The sequence below is a fragment of the Nannospalax galili genome, unplaced genomic scaffold (genome assembly GCF_000622305.1).
Source record: "Nannospalax galili isolate Female #2095 unplaced genomic scaffold, S.galili_v1.0 scaffold346, whole genome shotgun sequence".
Taxonomy (NCBI): domain Eukaryota; kingdom Metazoa; phylum Chordata; class Mammalia; order Rodentia; family Spalacidae; genus Nannospalax; species Nannospalax galili.
This window is the reverse complement of record NW_008357637.1, coordinates 5018192-5037656: the sequence shown is the minus strand read 5'-3', so window position 1 is coordinate 5037656 and position 19465 is coordinate 5018192. Positions and strand designations below refer to the sequence as shown.

Genomic DNA, 19465 nt, shown 5'->3' with positions numbered 1-19465 from the left:
AAATACTATTCCCAACCATCTACCAATTTTGTTTTACTTTGGTGTGGAGAGTCTGAGTGTAAATACATAAATTTTATAACTTCAGACTAGAAATAAGTATTTAACAAATGGAAAAAGACACTGAAAAAAAGCTTGTTTTTTGAATAACTAATGCAAAATTTCACAAGTCCTTTGATCACCTTTTTAAAGTTTTGCCTGATTATTAGACAACATCCCTAAAATTAGCACCAAAACTTTCAAGTTGTATAGAGAATTACAAAGCAACATTAGAAATATTTTCAGCACTGTATTGTTTTTGGGAATGTACCTGGATCAACTGTACCTTGGTAAAGAAAGGCCTCTCTTGTTCTCACCTTACACTGTATCAAATGATCTTTCTTCTTACCCCCGGTTTTTTAAAAGCTATTTTCAAACTAACAGGCAGTTCTTTGGTACTGCAACAACCTATTAAGCAAGAAGATGTTGTTGTGGGGAGAGTTATTTTTAATACGTTCATGCTTGGCGTCCAAAACGTTAATATGGATTTTAGGTTTTAAAAGATTAAAACAATTCTAGCGGGGTATGGTAGCACAGGCCTTTAATCCCAGCACTTGGGACCCAGAGACTGGCGGATCAATGTGAGTTCGGGGCCAGCCTGGTCTACATAGTAAGTTCCAGGCCAGCTGGGGTTACACGGGACCCCTGTCTCAAAAAAAAAAAAAAAAAATTAAAATGATTCTACCGAAAATGGTGTATTTTTAATCTGTAGCTAAGCAAAGTAAGTTTGACAAAATGGTACATACCATAACAATGAGAATTTTTCTCTCGTATCACAGCATTGTTTTAAAGTTGGTGACATAATGAACGGTGTATTTCCTTTTAGTTCGACCTTTCGAATATCACACATGTAATATCACATAGCACACTTGATGCTGCGGGGAAAATGGAAGACTCAGTTCTAGCTCTAGCTCAGTAGAATATGAACAAAGACCATTCAGAGAAAAGAGTCTTTACACAGAACTGACTTATTTTGCTTCTTAGGTTCAAATATGGGGCGAGGTGATGGGGTGGTAATTACTGACCAAGCCCGCCTCCCCAAACCTTAAGCAGCTCTCAGCTCGGGCTTCCGGGTAGCAGCTGGGTGGCTTGGGGGCGGCCTCGCTTCGTTTTCCCCACCGTCCTTGAGAGAGCCGGAAAGCTACTGCAACGGAAATGCCCAACTGCCAGGGCCGGTCTCCTCAGCCACACACAGCCCTTCGCGAGCTCACCTTTCCTCCCCCACATCGCCCACGCCCGGCCGCGGCCTCCGCCGCCACCTGCGCCCGCACCCAAGCCCCCGGCCTCCTGCTGGCTGCCAATCACAGCTTTCCGCAATTCCCTGGTTACGGAAACAACGGTCCCTGAGCGCTTTGGTCCCGCGGTTTCCGGAACTGCTTCCCGCCCTTCGGACTCTTCGCCCAATCATCAGCGTCCGGGTGTTCTTTGGTTCTCGCCCTCCTGAAGCCCCGCCCCCTCCCTGAGCCTCGCTGAGTCACCTGACCCGCAGGCTCTCCCTACTCAGAAAGCAAGGGGCCTGAGCGTGAAGGGGCTGGGCGCGAGGAGAAAGCTGGGATGCCGGGAGTGGGGCGGGGAGAAGGCTTGTCAGTCGGATCTCGCGAGAGAGGACGGAAGCCTGTGGGAGCCTCTGGCCTTTAAAGTGCGATTCTGCCCGTTCCTGCAGGGCTGGTTTGTAAACACGGCTGAGCTCTGGGCTTCCAGGTGGCAGGAAGGATCAGGAATTAGTGACCTGGAAAGGTGAGTCGTGGTGGGGAGAGGGGCGCAGGTCCGCGGGCTGTGGGGATACGGAGGAAGAAGGCGCTAACATGGCGACGTCGCTCCTTGTAGTCCCCACCCCCCGCCTCCCATCCCTCGGGCGCCCCTGCCGAGGACCCCAACCCGCAGGGCCGCCGTGGCGGCGCGGCCTGGTCCCGAGCTGGGACCGTTAGGTAACGCGGTCGGGGTTCCAGCCCGTCCTTCGCGCCTTCCCTAGCCTGAGCAGAAAGGAATAACGGCTCCTCGCAGACCCCTCCCTCCGATTTATCATCCGCTTGTGTGGTCACCGGAGAAGTCCCGGGGGCGCTCTTCGGATCCGCCCAGAGACGGGGAGACCCCCGCCCCCAGTCCTGGTATTGAGCCAGGACAGGGCCCACGCTGGGCTCCCCTCTCAGAACTCCCGCGATCGGGAGCACAGTGTTTGGGTTGGTGCTGGGAAGGAGGGTTGGGAAGCGTGCCTGAGAATAGGGCTGGGGTCCCTGGCTTCGGTGGAACACGATGGAACCTATGGTATGGAGAACCTGGGAGCTGGGTGTCTAGGCCCTTTCTGTCCTTTCTGCCACCCTCATACTCCCGCTATCCCCCACTTTGTCCAGGTGGGGCGGGGCTGAGGTGTAGGTGCTGGTTGGTTCTGGTATTTTCTCGCATCTTTTACCTAGATGGACGTACTGCAGAGCTTCTATTGGGATCTGTGCCTTTTTTCAATACCATAGGGAGAATTTGTGTGTGTGTGTGTGTGTGTGTGTGTGTGTCCGTGTCCGCTTGTGACCGCGGTGCTCGCTCATTGAACTAAAGCTAGGAGGGGCTGGGGACTGGTTTTATGCATCTAGATATAATATAAAATTGTCTTTACTAGTGGGGAGTTTTAAAACTGAGGAGGCCTAGTAAAACTGCCGTGAATATGATGGAATAAAAGGGATTACTCACCATAAACTAAAGGCCTGTTGACTAATACCTAAATTGCATCGTGGAAGTTTCAGTTTCTTTAGGGATTATGAATTAGGAAGACGTTCCCAGTTCATGCATGTAATACATGTATTTGAAATCAAACACTTGACTGTTCCTCGGAGCACACTTATGCCCTATCTGAAGAAATCCTTAACCCCTGGAATTGCTATTGTCAGTAATAGCCATTCCAGAAATACTCTTTAGTGGCCAAATGGTCTTGGTGTATTGTTATTATGAAGGTAAGACTATTTATAAAAAGGTTATTTAGAAAATCAACCCTAGAGGATTGTTTCCTGAAATAAAGACACAGTAGCAGTCTTCTATTTAAAATTGCTAAACCGACTAGAAGAATCCGCTGCAATACACTTTTTTTTCAAAAGTATAGGAACATCTTTTATGCTAAAAATATAGATATTCCTGTGTAAGACAACAGTTAATGTATCTTTAAAAAAAATACTTTTATGTGTATGAGTGTATTGTATTGCCTGCATGTATGTAAGTGCACTGTGTGTTCAGTGCCCATGGAGGTCATTAGATCAGCTGGAACGGTAGCTAATAGAAGGTTGTAAGCTTCCATGTGGGTGCTGGGAACCTTCCCACCAGGTTCCTTTTTAAGAGCAGCCAGTTCTCTTAACTGCTGAGCCATCTCTCCCGGCCCCAGTTCATGGATCTTTAAAGTCGTCAATAATTGAATAATAACTAAGGTTTTAGGTTTAAAAATAATTTGTAAGACTCTTCCAAGTTTACAAGCTGTGTTAAGCTGCTTGTTTGTTTTGAGACAGGGTCTCACTGTGAAGCCCTGATTGGCCTGGAATTCACTATCTAGACCAGGCTGGCCTCAAACTCACAGAGGTCTGCTTGCCTCTGCCTCTACCTCCTAAGTGTGTGCATCACTATACTACTAATGGTAATACTACTAATACTATACTAATGCTACTTCCATTAAGTTTTTTAAATTTGCTTTTTGAAAGTTGTTTTTAAATATTGTGGTAATTTAGAACTTAGTTCTTTTGCATCATAACTTGCAGTAAGAAGGAGCTTTCAGGGACTTTTGTTTTCCATTTAAGGTACAAAATGCTTTCATTCCTGGAAATCTTTTTTAACCTTACTAGACTGTTTACTTTAAATTTGGAGCATTATATTATCACCAAATATATTACCCAGGAATCCTACATTTATTTTTTATTTGGAGAATATGTTTAAGCTAAGTTAATGGTAGAAATGGTTATTATATCATCCCCTTTAACAAATATTTGGAGGATTGCTTTAGATTGGTATTTAAAATTTGAAAGCTATATTGTTTGAAAATGATATACTGTATATCAAACATCTCATGACCAGAATTAAATCAAGAAATCTAAATTTTTCTACTTTTCTATGTTCTTGAAAACTTGAATTTTAATGATTTTTATGGACTCTGCTGATCAATTATATAGCTAAACTAGGTAAGCATGTCTATTGTACATGCTGTTTGCACTCATTTTTGCTTTCAGACTCTTCCAATATGAACTATATCTGTGAACTGATACTGCTTTCTCTTCATTACTCTTACTGCCTTTGGAAAGATAAAGTCTTCCATGTAAAACAAATTTTTTTACTGGAACCTCCCTTGTTTAGAACTCAATGGAAGTAATTTGACAAATTCAACTAGACTGCATAAGCATTAATGCATAAAGTACTTTTATACTACTTGTATTTACTTGTACACTAGAAACACCACCTTGTATTTTTATAGTCATAGCTTAATTTTACTTTTTTGTGTTCATCTTATATTCACAGCTATGCCTTCAGACTAAAAATTTGCCTCAGATGCTGTACTATTTATATTTTCTTTTCTTTTTTTTTTTGGTCTTTTTGAGACAGGGTCCCCCTGTAGCCCCAGCTGTCCTGGAACTCACTGTGGAGACCAGGCTGACTTATATTTTCTTATTTTTCTTTTATGTGTGTTTTTCCTGCATGGATGTACGCACACTTTGTGAGTACAATGGCTGGCTGCAAAGAAACAAAAGGGTGTCAGAACCCCTGGAACTGGAGTTAATATGGTTGTGAACCACCATGTAGGTGTTGGGAACAGAACTGAGTCCTCTACAAGAGGAACAAGTGTCTTAACCACTGTCCTCTCTGTCTAGCACCTTGTTTTTCTACTCGTGCTAGGCAGGCTCTTTTCTACTGAACTGTACATCTCCAGCCTCTCTGTATATTATTTATTTATTTTGGTCTTTTTGAGACAGGGTCTCCCTGTAGCCCCAGATGGCCTGGAACTCACTATGTAGACCAGGCTGACCTTGAACTCACATTGATCCACCAGTCTCTGCCTCCCAATGCTGGGATTAAAAGCATGTACCACCACACCTAGCCCATGTAATTTATTTTCATTTTTAGATTACATTTATTTTTTTTTTGTATAGGGAGTGTATATGTGTCATGGCATGCCTGTGTAGGTCAAAGGACAACTTGTGGGAATCAGTTCTCTCTTCCCACCATGTGGGTTCTGAGCATGGAGCTCTGCAAACACTTACCTGAAGAGCCACCTCACCAACCCTGTATGGAATTCTAATGTAGAAGTAGTAGTGGTCATAAAGCTCTATGTCTATGGGGAAAATCCTGTAAACCATTTCCTGTGTTCTGGTTCTCAAAGTTAAGTTATAGTAAGGTAAAACATCATAGAAAGTTAAGGAAGTTTATAACCTTTAAGACCATCACTAGTTGTAATTACATATTTTATATAAATATTAAATAATAATTGTAAACATGAGTACTATGTATGTCTTATGTACTTTCATTGAAAAACTTAAAACTAGTATGTCTTCATTTTAAAGTAGATCTTGTGATATTTGTTCTTTTTGGCATTTTGATAATGATTATAAAAGGGTTTTACATTTTTGTCTTGTTATTATTGTGTGTGTGCATAATGTGCTTGTGTTGGTGCGGGCATACCAGACCATGACTTGGTTGTTGAGGTCAGAGGACAACTTTGTGGAGGCAGTTCTATCCTTCCACCTTTAGGGGGGTTCCAGGTATCGAAATCAAGTTGTCAGTTTTGCATGACAAATATTTTACCTGCTGAACCATTTCACCAACCCAAAAATTTTATTTATTTTTTGCTAGATAAGAAAGGCTATAAATATGTTTTAAGGATATAGGTGTATTTACTCAGGTCCATAGTCTATATTTTAACAGTGCTTCTCAATCTTTCTTTTCTTTTCTTTTTTTTTTAACTTTTTTGCCTTAATACCCAAGGAAAACACTTGGAATGTCAAAGTGACTTTTTACCACAAGAAGCACAACAAAGTTGGTAGAGAAACAGGATAATTTTTAAAAATATGTATGTGTGGTGTACCTGCATGTCCATGAGGGTGTGTGTATGCATGTCTGGGTGTGCATTCACATGTGTGCACATGTGTATGGAGGCCTGACATTAACTTTGAGTGCTTGCCTGGATTGCTCCCCACCTTTAAAAAATATTTATTATTACTGTGTGCATGCACATGTGCATGATATGTGTGTATGTATGCACATGCCGTGGAATTTGTGTGGAGGTCAGGGGACAACTTTGTGGAGTCAGTTCTCTCTGTCCACTTTTATGTGGTTCCAGGGTTCAAACTCAGTCACCAGGCTTATATGGCAAGGGTCTTTACCCACTTAGCCATCTTGCCTCCCTTCCATCTTGTTTTTTTGAGATGGAGTCAGTCTCACTGAATCTGGAGTTCATCCATTCAACTAGGCTGTCTGACCAATGAGCTCCATGGATCTGCCTGTTGCTCCACTGTCCCTGACGCACTCAGCACTGGGGTTACAAATGAACATCTCTGTGCCTAGCTTGACTTATATGTGAGTGCTGGGAATCAAACTCTTGTCCTCCTGCTTGTGTAGTAGATGCTTTTACTGACTGAGCCATATCCTGTAGCCCCTGAATACTTCTAATTCTTTTTCTTTCTTTTTTTGATGTGTTTGTATATGTGTGGTTTATGCATGTGTGCACCTGTGTGTGAATGGGTACACTGTGCAGGTGCATCTGCAGGTTGACATCAGGATATTTTCCTTAACCTTTTCTCCACCTTATTTTTTTAGCCAAGCTCTCACTCTGAACTCAAAGCTCACTCTTGGCTAGACTTCCTATCTAGTGAGCCCTGGGACTCACCTGTTTCTGCCTCCCATTGCTGGGATTACAGATGAGTATTGCCACTCCTTGCTTTTTACATGGGTGCTGGGGATCTGACCACAGGTCCTCTTGCTTGTACAGCAAATACTCTACCCTCTGAGCCATCACCCAAGCCCCAAATAAGTATAATTTTTTTTGTTGCTGTTGGTTTTGAAATCAAACATGAATTAACTCATCTTTAGCAGTTAGAAACGTTCATTGTTCCATTCATTAAACTCGTTTCCTTTCTATTCCTTCAACATAAATTTATTTGAATCCAGTGTATCTTAATGTTTAAAATGCTTTTTTGATTGTTTCATACTTTTTATAGTAAGTACAAATGTTAACTTCTCAATTTCTCACTGATTTTTTTCTTGGTTCTTTTTCTTTTTATCTTTTATTTTTAGTTTATTTAATTTTGGTCTTTCTGAGACAGGGTCTCTCTCGTAGCCCCAGCTGGCCTGGAACTTGCTTCATAGACCAGGCTGGCCTCAAACTCACAGAAATCTGCTTGCTTTTGCCTCTGCCTCTGCCTCCCAAGTGGTGGGATTAAAGGAGTGTGCCACAACGCTGGACATTTATTTTTATATTTGTGTGTGTGTTTTGCCTCCGTATATGTTAAGTACATGCATGTATGCAATGCCACAGGCCAGAAAGAAGGCTGGAACTGGAGTTACTGACTGTTGTTAGCCACCATGTAGGTGCTGGGAACCTAACCCAGGGCCTCTGCAAGAGCAGTTAGTGCTCTTTAACAACTGAGCCATTTCTCCAACCCACTGATTTCTTTTCTTCATTCTCATGGAACACTCTCTCAGGACAGTGTGTTTTCAGGTAGTATTTCAAGAGTGGATGAAGTAATTGTTAAATGAAAGTCATTATTCTTTGTGAAAGTTATTCCTACAATTATCAACTGTATATCATACCTGAATTCAGAAAATTGTTGAACATAGGACAAGACACAATTGCTAAAGCTGTGCTTTGTCTTTAGCAGAAATACAAGAGAGGAAAAGATGCCAGCTGGAGGGTTAATAACACTGATATTTCAGATTATCCATTATTACAAACCTGGGCGTTGTGTTCAAATAAAGTTTGGGATGAGTGAGAAGTATGGGGACGTGTTTCTGTTTTTGAAAGGTATGAAAATGAGGATTCAGGGAAAATAGATTATTTGGAAAGTTGAAGACTCCCTTGGGAAACTTTCATACACATTTATTAATACAGAGCTGGTTAAGGTTTTGATTTTGTAAGTCTGTCCCACTCCTGCCTAGTTTTCTCTGTACTGCCTAGGATTGCCCTGGGATGCATTAGACTGTTAAGTTGATGCCTAAGAAAGGATTGATTCCTCTTTAACAGCGATGCCTTTCTTGAACCTTGTGTTCTGCCAGTGTTTGATTCTCCAGTGAGTGCTTGCTGTCAACAGTACTGGTACCTCTCTGTGGAGATACTGTCCCCACTCACTTAACAACTGAGCCATTTCTCCAGCCCACTGATTTCTTTTCTACATTCTCATGGAACTCTCTCAGGACAGTATATGGTTAGTACGCCCAAATAGAAGTACATGGACAATAGGTAGGGTCATGGTAAAGGAGAGATTCCTTACAGCTGTACCTTTAGAGCTTCAAAAAACATTGTTTTTGCATTATTTTTAATGTTTACCAAAGTGTAGATGATTATCTAAACATTTCATGGTTAAATCAAGTTGTATCGGACAGATGTAACTAGGTAGCTTAGTCTTATTGCCTTTTGCTCGAAGTGATATTAATTCTAGAAGTCTATGTTGATATTTTTTAGGATAATATTTTTGAGATTATTTCCCAATCTTTTATAAACAGCTACTGAAATAAGAACAAACATCTATGTGTAAATAGAAAAACCTAAAGCTATACATAATGCATGGGCATTTATATTATTCCAGAGATACTTGTCCTTTGAGTTGCTGCTACGTTTATAGTCTTCATTGTACATTTGTATGGTAAATATCCTATTTAAGTCTTTTTTTCCTATAAGGAGCAGTTTGTATTTAAAATTTGCCAGCTTTGAAATGAGACACTTTGTAGTTTCTGATATTCACAATTAAAATATTAGACATACTGAGGAAGTTTCAACCAGTCCTATTCAAGGTAAAGTTTGGCCCTTTCCAACAGTCTGCAATAAGGAAATCTCCCAAATTCTTACATGGCCTGATAATGGGGGCTCAGTCCTAAGGTAATGGGTACAGAGGAACATCTACTTTCCCCTTGACCATCATGTTATGGAAATAATTACCTTTTCCTGACATAGTTGGCAGTTGAACTTTCTGCCAAGTTCTTGCTGATCTCAAACAGGCCTTTATAATCATTTCTGAGTTTTTTCTTTGTCTTTCTGTCAGTCTGTTCATTTGTGTGAGACAGGGTCTCATGTAGCCCTGGCTGACCTGGAATTCACTATGTAGAACAGACTGACATTGAACACCTACCTTTGCAGAACTGGGATTAAAGGTGTGTGCCACCATGTCTGGCCTTGTTTCTGAGTTTTGTGGACTGTCTATGAGTTTACTCTCTCAAACGCAACTATTTTTCTTTCCTCTTACATTGCCATTCTGTTATTCATATTTTTGCCTTCTTTATCACCTGGCCTTGAGTATTTAGAGAAATCTATGAATGTTGGTTTTTCTCTGCCACTGGCAGGACCTTTAAGGTATCTTTATGACATATCCATCCACTTTGCATTTTATAATGAATTGAGTATGATGACAACTAATTGTCCTGCAGTACCAATTCCCTTCTTTTTCCTTACTGATAGATACTCCAGTTTTTAGCTGAGCATATGATGAAATTATGGCCTCCCTGCCAGTTTTGGCCAAGTGTTACTAAGTTGTGGCCCACAGATTGTGAGTAGACATTTCCTCTGAGATCTGAAACGTTTCCTTAAAGGGAAGCTATTCATTGCTCATCTTCTCTTTCCCTTGCTGTCTTATTGGCAGATGTAATGATTAGAACTTGAGCAGTTATTGCAAACTTTGAAGGGGAAGGGACATGTTGAAGATGTCAGCATCAAAGTAAAAGAACCTTGGGTTCATGAGGATCATGGTTCTGAACTGCCAGTGTTGATGTGGAATAATTAAACTCTGAATAATGCAAGCCTTTGTGTTTTCTCAGGTGAATCTCATCCTAACATGCATGTATTAAAAAGTCAAGCTGTTTCCATGTAAAATACTTATAAACTGGGGCCCATGGATTTTTATCTGTAGCAACAACACAAGAAAAATTATTAGTTTCTATTCTGTATAAGGGAAAAAAAAAAAACCTTTAAGGTTTATTTTTGTGATTTTTAATTATGTGTTTGTGGGTGTGTGCAGGGGACTGAAGAGGTCAGAGGTGTTGGTTCTCCTTGGAGCTGGATTCACAGGCAATTATGAGTTGCCTGATTGGGTGCGATGAACTGAACTTGGGTACTCTGGAAGGGCAGTTCCTGCTCTTAACCACTGAGCTATCTCTCCAACCCCCACTCTGAAAATTTTTGATGCTTAGATTTGACTCCAACATTTCATCTATTATGATGATGGTAAAATTTTTATTTTCTTCCTTTTAACCATGGTTCTGTTGACCTACCTCCATCCTTGATGCTGTTTTATCTGTAGTAGGTGGTAACGTCTTAGAATTGGGGGCGTTGTGGGGGGCAGGCTGTAGGATGAATATCTCTGAGGCATTTGAAAGAAACTTTAATTTTATATAAAAATATACATAAATTCCAGGTAAAGTTTAAAAATGTGCATTAAAATATATAAGATTAAGTTATTTTCTGAGGCTGTTTCTTCAGATCTCACAGGGTGTTAAGTTTATTGTCTTCTGTTTCTCTTTTTCTTTAGAGATGCTAGATGGGAACTTGAGAAGTACCGCTTTCTTAGAAAGAGTTTAGGGATTCCTGTCAGCAGAGTAAAGCTCATGGCCCACCAGCTACAAAGGTAAGGAATGTTGAACTTTTCTTTCCCTTCCTCTCTGCCTTCCCTTCATTTCCCTTTCCCCCTTCCCTCCCCACCGCCTTCCTTCTTTCATGTGTGTACATGTGCATTTGCGTGCACCTGTAGAGGCTGGAGGGTATTATCAGGTATCCTCAGCACACCCCAGCGAGGAGGTTGTCTCTGCTTCAGTGCTAGGCACACTGCTAAACCTGACTTTTTAACGTCTGTGCCTAGGAGCTAAACTCAGGTCCTTATACTTGTATAGTAAGCAGGTCACTGACAGCTGTCTCCCCAGACCTGAAGTTAAGCTTTGAACACAAATTTTTGCAAAAATCATTCTTTTTATTTTGTAACTGTCTCTAAAATATTAATGAAAACACCAGCTGTTTCTGTACAGCAGTTCTTAAATATTAGTGTCCTGTATTAACAGTGTTCAGTCAGGGAAAAAGATCTTGAGGGTAGCAGATTTAGGAGTGGTCTTTTGGAGATAGAATGTGTATTAGCAGTTAAATGCACATGAAAGACAAATAGTTTAATTTTGTTTAATCCAGAATTTCCTGAATTTACCTATGAGTCTCCTTTAGCAGAATCTCATTCACCCAATTTTTCAAAAGTGTATTAAGTAAATATGAAGTATTTGTATATTTTAGAAACATTTGGGGCATAAAGTTTACCTATATTAAAGCTGTGCAAGTTGAAATAAAATGTGAAATTTATTTGCTTTGGAATGATTGGAGTTTACCACCATGATTGTGTCCAGCAAATCAGAAACATCGAGTTGAAGTTGCATAGTTCTTTACTCACACCTTTTCAAACTTGGATGTTTGTGCCAGCCACAGAGTAGTGATGTTAGAAAAATAAAGCACAGTGGGTTTTTTTTTAATTAAAAAAAATTCATATATGTGTGTGTGTCTTTGAGTATCTGGGTTTGTGCACATTAGTGCAGATGTTCTTAGACGTGGGAAGAGTGTGGTGGATCTGGAACTGGAGTCCCAGTTCAAATCATGAGAAATTTGCATAAATGGACAATTACTCTGATTTTGACTAGGAAGAAATGAAATGTATGTTTATTTTTAAGGTGAAATGTTTTTAAAGTTAAGTATGAAGAGAAGGATAGCATTTGATAGATTTTTCACACAGTTACCTCCATTAAATAACTTTGAGCTACTTCATTAACTTGGTTGTATAAATTCATGATCTAGTTAGAAGTATCTCCATAAAATATATCCCATGAGGACAAGGGACTCACTGTACCTTAGAGTCTAGCACAGTTAATACTCTCTTGTATGTGCTGAATAGTGTTCAATGACTGTGTACCTATGCAAATGAGATCTGAATTTCAGGATAGAGGAACAGTAGGTTGAAGGAGATCAGAAGTAACTAGCCTTAACTGAAAAAAAAGGATGAATGAGTGAGAAGTAAGAGCATTCTAGGCTGAGGAAGGGAGCTGACTAAAGGCTGACATAACTAGGGACAGAGATTAAGAAATAGTGCAGACTGGGTGGAGGCAGCCAGCAATTTGGAAGCAGTGCTAAGGATTCACAGCTTGTCTATTCTGATAGGATAGGATTTTCCTTCTTTTCTGGTCCTTTCCTGTCATTTTGTCTAGCACTGCTTGAGTTCAGACTATTATTATTTCTTGAATTTAGCAGTGCCTTACACTGATTTTCTTAGATGGAGTGTTGCTCTCTCTCAGCCATCATCTACACTTTTATTAGCGATTTTGCCAAATTAAAAACTGCCTGTTGAAGCTGGGTTTTGTGGTGCACTCCTTTCACCCTAGCACTTAGGAGGCAGAAGCAGGAGGATCAGAAGTTCAAGGCTAGCCTAGGTATATGAGACCCTGTCTCTCTATATATTTAGTTTCTTACAGCAGGATTAGACAAACATTTTCTATAAAGAATCACCTATAGGAAGTATTTTAGACTTTATGGGACCACGTGGAATCTCTATTATATATTCTTTGTCCACTTTTCTATCCTCAGTTTTTTTTAAATGTGAGAAACTGTGCTAAGGCCACAGTTTATAACCTTGAAGAATGAGCAGGGAAGGTAGAATGGATGGGTGAGAGCAGAATCCACATTCTTTTACATGGTATTAAAGACCCTCAAAATTTCCTTACCTTTCTGGGCTCATGTTGCTTCTCTTAACCTTTTTATAAAAGATTTATTTATTTGTTGTACATATGGGTGTACCTGGGTGAGTTTATGTTTACCACATAAGAGCAGCTGCCTGTGGAAGCCAGAAAAGGATGTTGGATCCTCTGGAGCTATAGTTACAGGCAGTTGTGAGCTGTCCAACATGGGTGATGGGAATCCACCTCAAGTCCTCTGGAAGAGTGCACACACTCTTTAAGTGCTGAGCCATTTCTCCAGCCCTGCTTTTCTTAATCTTGAGTCCCATGCATCAGCCATCAGAAGAGCTTAGACACCTGGTGTATTACTGTTGTTGTGGTGGTTGGCTGTTGATATATATGTTCCTGTTCATGAGTGTGGACACATATATGCCATGGCCTGTTTGTGGAGGCCAGAGGAAAACCTCAGGTGTTGGTCTTCTACTTCTGCCTTGTTGTTTGCAGGTATACATGCAAGGCTAACTGGCCTGTAAGCTTCCAGGGGTTCTCCTATTTCAGCCTTCAATCTCTCCTGGATTGTAGACAGGTACTGTCATGCCTGGCTTTACATGTATTCTCTGGATTCAGACTCAGGTCTTGGTGCTTGGATGGCAATCGCTTCTAATACGCAGTCATCGGTTTTATTGTGCCTCACTATGCTATTTTCTCTTTGTGAAATAGCATAACTAGTTTGCCTTTTTTCTTTAAGAAGACTTAACTCAGGCATCACTTCCTTTGGTAGTCATCTCAGGCCTTCTCCAGAGTTGTTTAGGTACTTAGGGAATAGAAACTCCATCAGATAAATTCAAATTAAAAAGGAACCCAATGATGTGCAGGTTCAGAAGTTCATGTAGTAGGAAAGAGCCTATAAACCATGAGTATACTCAGCGATAGAACACTTGCCTAGCATGAGAAGTCCCTGGGTTTAATCTTCATCAACACACATATACACACACAGACACACACACACACACACAGACACACACACTCACACACCCGTCGTCTATATTCAAGAGAGAGAATGCTTCTGCCTCCCTAGTGCTGGCATTAAAGGTGTACACCACCATGCCAGGCTCTACAAACTGTTTTTTTTTTTTTTAATTGGCAAAGAAGCTGGGTGCAGTGGCACATTTTTGTGGTCCCAGCCACTCAGAGACTAAAGTAGAAAGACTTACAAGTTTGAGGTCAGTCTGTGTAACAAGTAAAATAGCAAGACACTATCTCTGAAAAAATCTCCCAAAAAACATACAAAAGTAGGAGGGGTAAAGTAAGAATTTCACAGAACACTATAAATGCTAATTATATATGAAAAAATTCAACCTTAGTAATATGTCAAGATATATAACTTTAAGGCTAGGGTTTTTTGGGTTTTGTTTGCTTTTTTGTTTTGTTTTACTAAACTGACAAATTTGAACTAATAGCCACTGTTAGTAGGACTATTGAGAAATTAGATCTTCCTGTATTGGTAGTTTTTTTCATTTTTTGTTTTTTGCGTTGTTTTTTTATTTTTTAACTTTTTTAATTGTTTGTGTAATGTGCACTTACCATGGCCTGTGTATGGAAGCCAGAGGACAACTTGTAAAAGTTGATTCTTGGAGCTAGAGAGATGGCTCAGCAGTTAAGAACACTGTTCTTGCAGAAGAACTGGGTTCGAATCCCAGCACCCACATGGCAGCTAACAACTGTAACTCCAGTTCCAGGAGATCTAACAGCCTCTTCTGTCCTCTGATGGCATTGCACAACACGGGTGCACTTACCTACATGCAAGCAATACACATAAAAAAATAATAAAAATAATAAAATATTTTTTTAAGAAGTTGATTCTCTATCATGTGGCATCTGGGAATCAAACTAAATTAACAGGTTTGACAGCAAGCACCTTACCCACTGAGCCATATCACCAGCTCTTTTTTTTTGAGATAAGGTGAGTCCTTGACTTTGTAGTCCACTTCCTCAGCCTTCTTAATTTTAGAATTACAGACCTGAAACACCACACACACCCTGTTTGTTTGCAGTTTTGAGATGAAGTCTTGCTAAATTGTCCAGGCTAGTTTGAACTCCTAAACTCAAGTGATTCTCCCACTTCAGCCTACCAGTTAGGTGGGGCTGACTGTAGGTATCTGTGTGGCATTTTTGTGTTTTTGTCTCTGGGTTTGTATTAGGGTTCTCCATAGAAGCAGAACTGGTAGAATGAATATATATGTATAGAGATTTATCAGCTTAGCTCACAGGATAGAGTCCAAGAAGTCCAACAATGGCTGTACCACACTGGAGAGGTTGAGAATCCATAGTCACTCAGTCCATGAGGCTGGATGTCTCAGTAGTCCCAATCTGGCACTGAAGGTCTGACGAATTCCAAAAGATCAGCTAGTCTTCAGTCTACAGCAGCAAGAGGAACTCACCAGTAAGAGAGAAGGCAAGCAGCAAAAAGCCCAGCGTTCTCCTCTGCCATGGCTTTTTATACAAGCTGCCATCAGAAGGTAGCACCCACATTTAGGGCGTGTCTTCCAGCTTCAGATGATCCAATTAAGAAAATCTCTCATTTCAGTTAATCCCAGATCCCATCAAATTGACACCTAGGATTAGCCATCACAGGGTTGTTTTGTTTTTTGATTTATTTTATGTGCATTAATGTTTTGCCTACATGTATATAAGCATACTGGTAATGTGTGGTGCAGTGCCTTTGGCGGCCAGAGAGGGCATCTGATCTCCTGGAACTAGGGTTACAGTTGTTAACTGCCATGTCAGTGCTGGGAACCAAACCTGGGACCTGTAGTACTGTTAGCTACTGAGCTATCTCTCCAGTGCCTCTGGCTTTATTTTTGTTCTGTGTCATGGGAGGTGGAAATCATTGCTCTGTGCATACTAAGCCAACATTCTATCCCAGCCTTCTTGATTGGAAAGTGGAAAGCAGTAGCACATATTTGGAGGTCAATTTGTCAGTGTAAATAAACCTTCAAACTATGCCTTCATTTTCGTAAGGGTTTCACCTCTAGATAGTTTTCCAATGGAAATAAAAGATAATTGCAGGGTAGGGGGCGGGTGGCGCACACCTTTAATCCCAGCACTGGGGACGCAGAGGCAGGCGGATCTCTGTGAGTTCAAGGCCAGCCTGGTCGCCATAGGAAATCCAGGCCAGCTGTCGCTACAGGGAGACCCTGTCTCAAAAAGACCCTTAATAATAATAATTGCACAAAGATTTGTCCCTAAATATTCATAGATGATTAAAAGTCCATTATAGAAAGTAAGTTAAAGAAATATCTCATATCCAATTGATATCATATAGCCATTGAAAATGACATCTAAGCTAAGCATTGTGACACGTGCCTTTAATCCCAGCACTCAGGAGGCAAAGGCAGGCAGAGGCCAGCCTGATCAAGAACTAGCCAGGTGGGACTACAAGGAAACTCTATCTCAAAAAAACAAAAGCAGAAAACCAAAAATAAATAATTGAAAAAGAAGAAAATAAAATGATATCTAATATTTAGTAATGTCACTATTGAATGTTGCAGCAGAATTTAATTTCACTTTAAAGTTATAAAACTTTTATAATATTTAGAGTTATGCACATTCATATATTGACAAGATTGAAATATATACTCTGAGCTATTAACAGCAATTATCTCAGCGTGGTGATATTCTAGGTGACTCATCTTTTTTACGTTGAGGGAAGAAATTTAAAATTTCTTACTAAGTTCAGTAGATGCAATTTAGTGTATATTATCAGAAGGAACAAGTAATCTCCTTCAGAACCCCAATTAAAACATGAATTTCAAGGATTTGTTTTGCTTTTTTTAGAATGCTATAAGATTGGCTGCATTTGCAGGATTCCTGATTTCTTAGATTTTATTTTCAATGGAGGAATTATATTATTTAGTTTTTCATAGATTAGTAAGTCACTTTAATTTTGGCTTACATTTGTATTTAGCTTTAATTTTCATTTTACTTTGTGCTCATAAATGAATAAATTTCAGCAATTTACTTAAGTGATAGAGTAGTTAAGGTATCACCATAGCTCTAGGTCTGGAATAAGGCTGTGAGACCATACCTAACTCATACCACGGTTTTGAGGGCTTGGTTTTGCTCTTGTGTTAAGACAGTCTCATACTGTAGCCCAGACTGGCCTGGAACTCACAATGTAGCCCAGGCTGTCTTCAAACTCAAGATAATCCTCCTGCATAAGCCACTACAGCCTGCTGTATACCATAGTTTCTGCATCAGTAAAATAGGAATACTAGAATGTGATTCATGTTTTTACAGAACAAGTACAGAGGATATAAATCACTTAGAAAAATAATAATTACTGTTTAATGTGGAATTATTATTACTCAATGATTATAAAATCTTTTCATTTGAAATTATATTGCTGTATATTTTCAGTGTCTGTAAATTGTATAAAGTATTCTTTGACTTATTGGCAGGCAGTCTGGAGAATTGAGGGTCTGTAACAGAAATGATCATGAGCTTGAGGTATTGTCATTTTAATCATCTAAACCATCTCTACTGCATCTTGCTTTTGTTTTAAAGATAACAGTGGCTTCCATTTTAGCATTACTCTAAACAAATAATTTGCTTGTTTTTTTTCACTTTATTCTTAAACTATATTATAGATAACTCCCATTTACCAAGGCACACTGTTACTGAGTTGAAGCTTAGGATGTGAAAATAATGTCCTTATTCTCAGATGTGAATATGCTTTATTTTTGGTCTTTTGAGACAGGGTCTTCCTGTAGCCCCAGCTGGCTTGGAACTCACTGTGTAGACCAGACTAGCCTTGAACTCAATAGAGATCCTCCTGCCTCTGCGTCTTGAGTGCTGGGACTAAAGGCGTTTGCCACCACACCTGGCTTCTGAATATACTTTTTAAAAATGCTGTTTTGGGACTGGATTTGATTCCCAGCACCTACATGGTAGCTACAACTATCCATAACTGCAGTCTTCTGACCTTCACCATGGGCACTGCATGACATAGGTGCACTTACACACATGCAGGCAATACACTCATACACATAAAATTAATATTTTTAAAAATAACTGTGCATATATATTTTAAAATACTGTTTCTCCCAGTATTGCTGTATACACGTGGCATTTCTTAGCTCCATTTTTAGAATCTGTAGGATTAAAGTGTTTTCTACCTCACCTACCAATACCTCAATACTTCATTAACATTAAAGAATCTGATAAGTTCTCTAATATGTTGTATAGCTAGTCTTTGACTTTTACTACAAGTGCTTGTATTCACCAGTACTGAAGCACCAGAATGGAAGTATTTGCAATATTGTGTATTTTGTATATTTATTTATTTTAAGTATATGAGTGTACTACCTGTATGTACGTAAGTATATCATGTGCATGCAGTGCTCTTAGATGCCAGAAGAGGGTTTTGGATCCCCTAGAACTGGAGTTACGAATGGTTGTTAGCCATCATGTAGATGCTGGGATTTGAACCCTGATCCTCTCTCTGTAAGAGCAGCCAGTGCTTCTAACTGCTAAGCAATCTCTCCTGCCCCAGAAGTATTTACACGTTCTGAGGAATGAGGAAAATCATGTTTTGGATTCTTCAGAAGTTTTTGAGCTTCAAGTTGCTTAAATTTAGTTGTCTTTCTCTTTCATAAAAATCATCTGATAAGCCTTTTCTAATTGAAAAGATGAAGGTAGGGGCTGGAGAGATGCTCAGCAGTTAAGAACACTGGTTGTTCTTGCCGAAGACCCGGGTTCAAATCCCAGCACCCACATGGCAGCTAACAACTGTCTGTAACTCCAGTCCCAGAGGATCTGACATCCTCTTCTGACCTCTGTGGGCATTGCACAGCATGGATGCACTTAACTATATGCAGGCAATGCACGAATACATGTAAAATTTAAAAAATAAATAAAAATTTTAAAAGATGAAGGTATTTAAATAGTGTTTATTCATTTATGGTCCTTTAAAATCATAATTGTATATCATAGACAGTAACAGTATGGTTTTTTGTTTTTTGTTTTACTCACTGGCTCTCTGGCTTATGTTCCTCAACTAGCTTTCTTGTTTTGTTTTTAATTAAATTTTTGTATATATTTTTTTAAAATTATTTAGTAACCACATACTTAGAAAAAGCATTTCATTACATCAGAATTGATATATTCAATAACGATTTGCTGAGCTAGGCTGCGTCTCTTACAAAATTGGCTATACATTTTTAGGTTTAAAGTTGAATTACTACAGTTATACAATATTGTACTCAGTATAAACCCTGTAAGACGTAAAATTAAATGAGGTTTTAACCTTTAAAACAGATCTCTATTTCATTATTAAAATACAGTTTCATTCAGAAAACTTCATTTTTAATGCAATAATGCAATTGACACTAAGATGTTTGCACATGTGTTTCTAATCTCTGTATATCTGATTATTACTAGTCACATTCAGTTACTTTCTGAGCTCCTTGGCATCTGAGCATGGATATAAAGTCATCAGGTAGATTTCAATGATAATGTTTTTCACATCTACTAATTAATGAGGAGTAAATTTTTTTTTAATTTTGCAAAG

At 39.5% G+C, this 19465-nt stretch overlaps 1 protein-coding gene across 1 annotated transcript in view; it reads left to right on the top strand.

Moving 5' to 3' along the window:
* Positions 1-1561: 1561 nt before the first annotated feature.
* The window catches only part of Atf2 (activating transcription factor 2), a 108432-nt gene continuing 90528 nt past the window's right edge, over positions 1562-19465 (top strand). The window contains 2 exon segments of the mRNA XM_008855300.3: positions 1562-1773; positions 10728-10823. The gene's annotated coding sequence lies outside the window, so the exon portion shown is untranslated.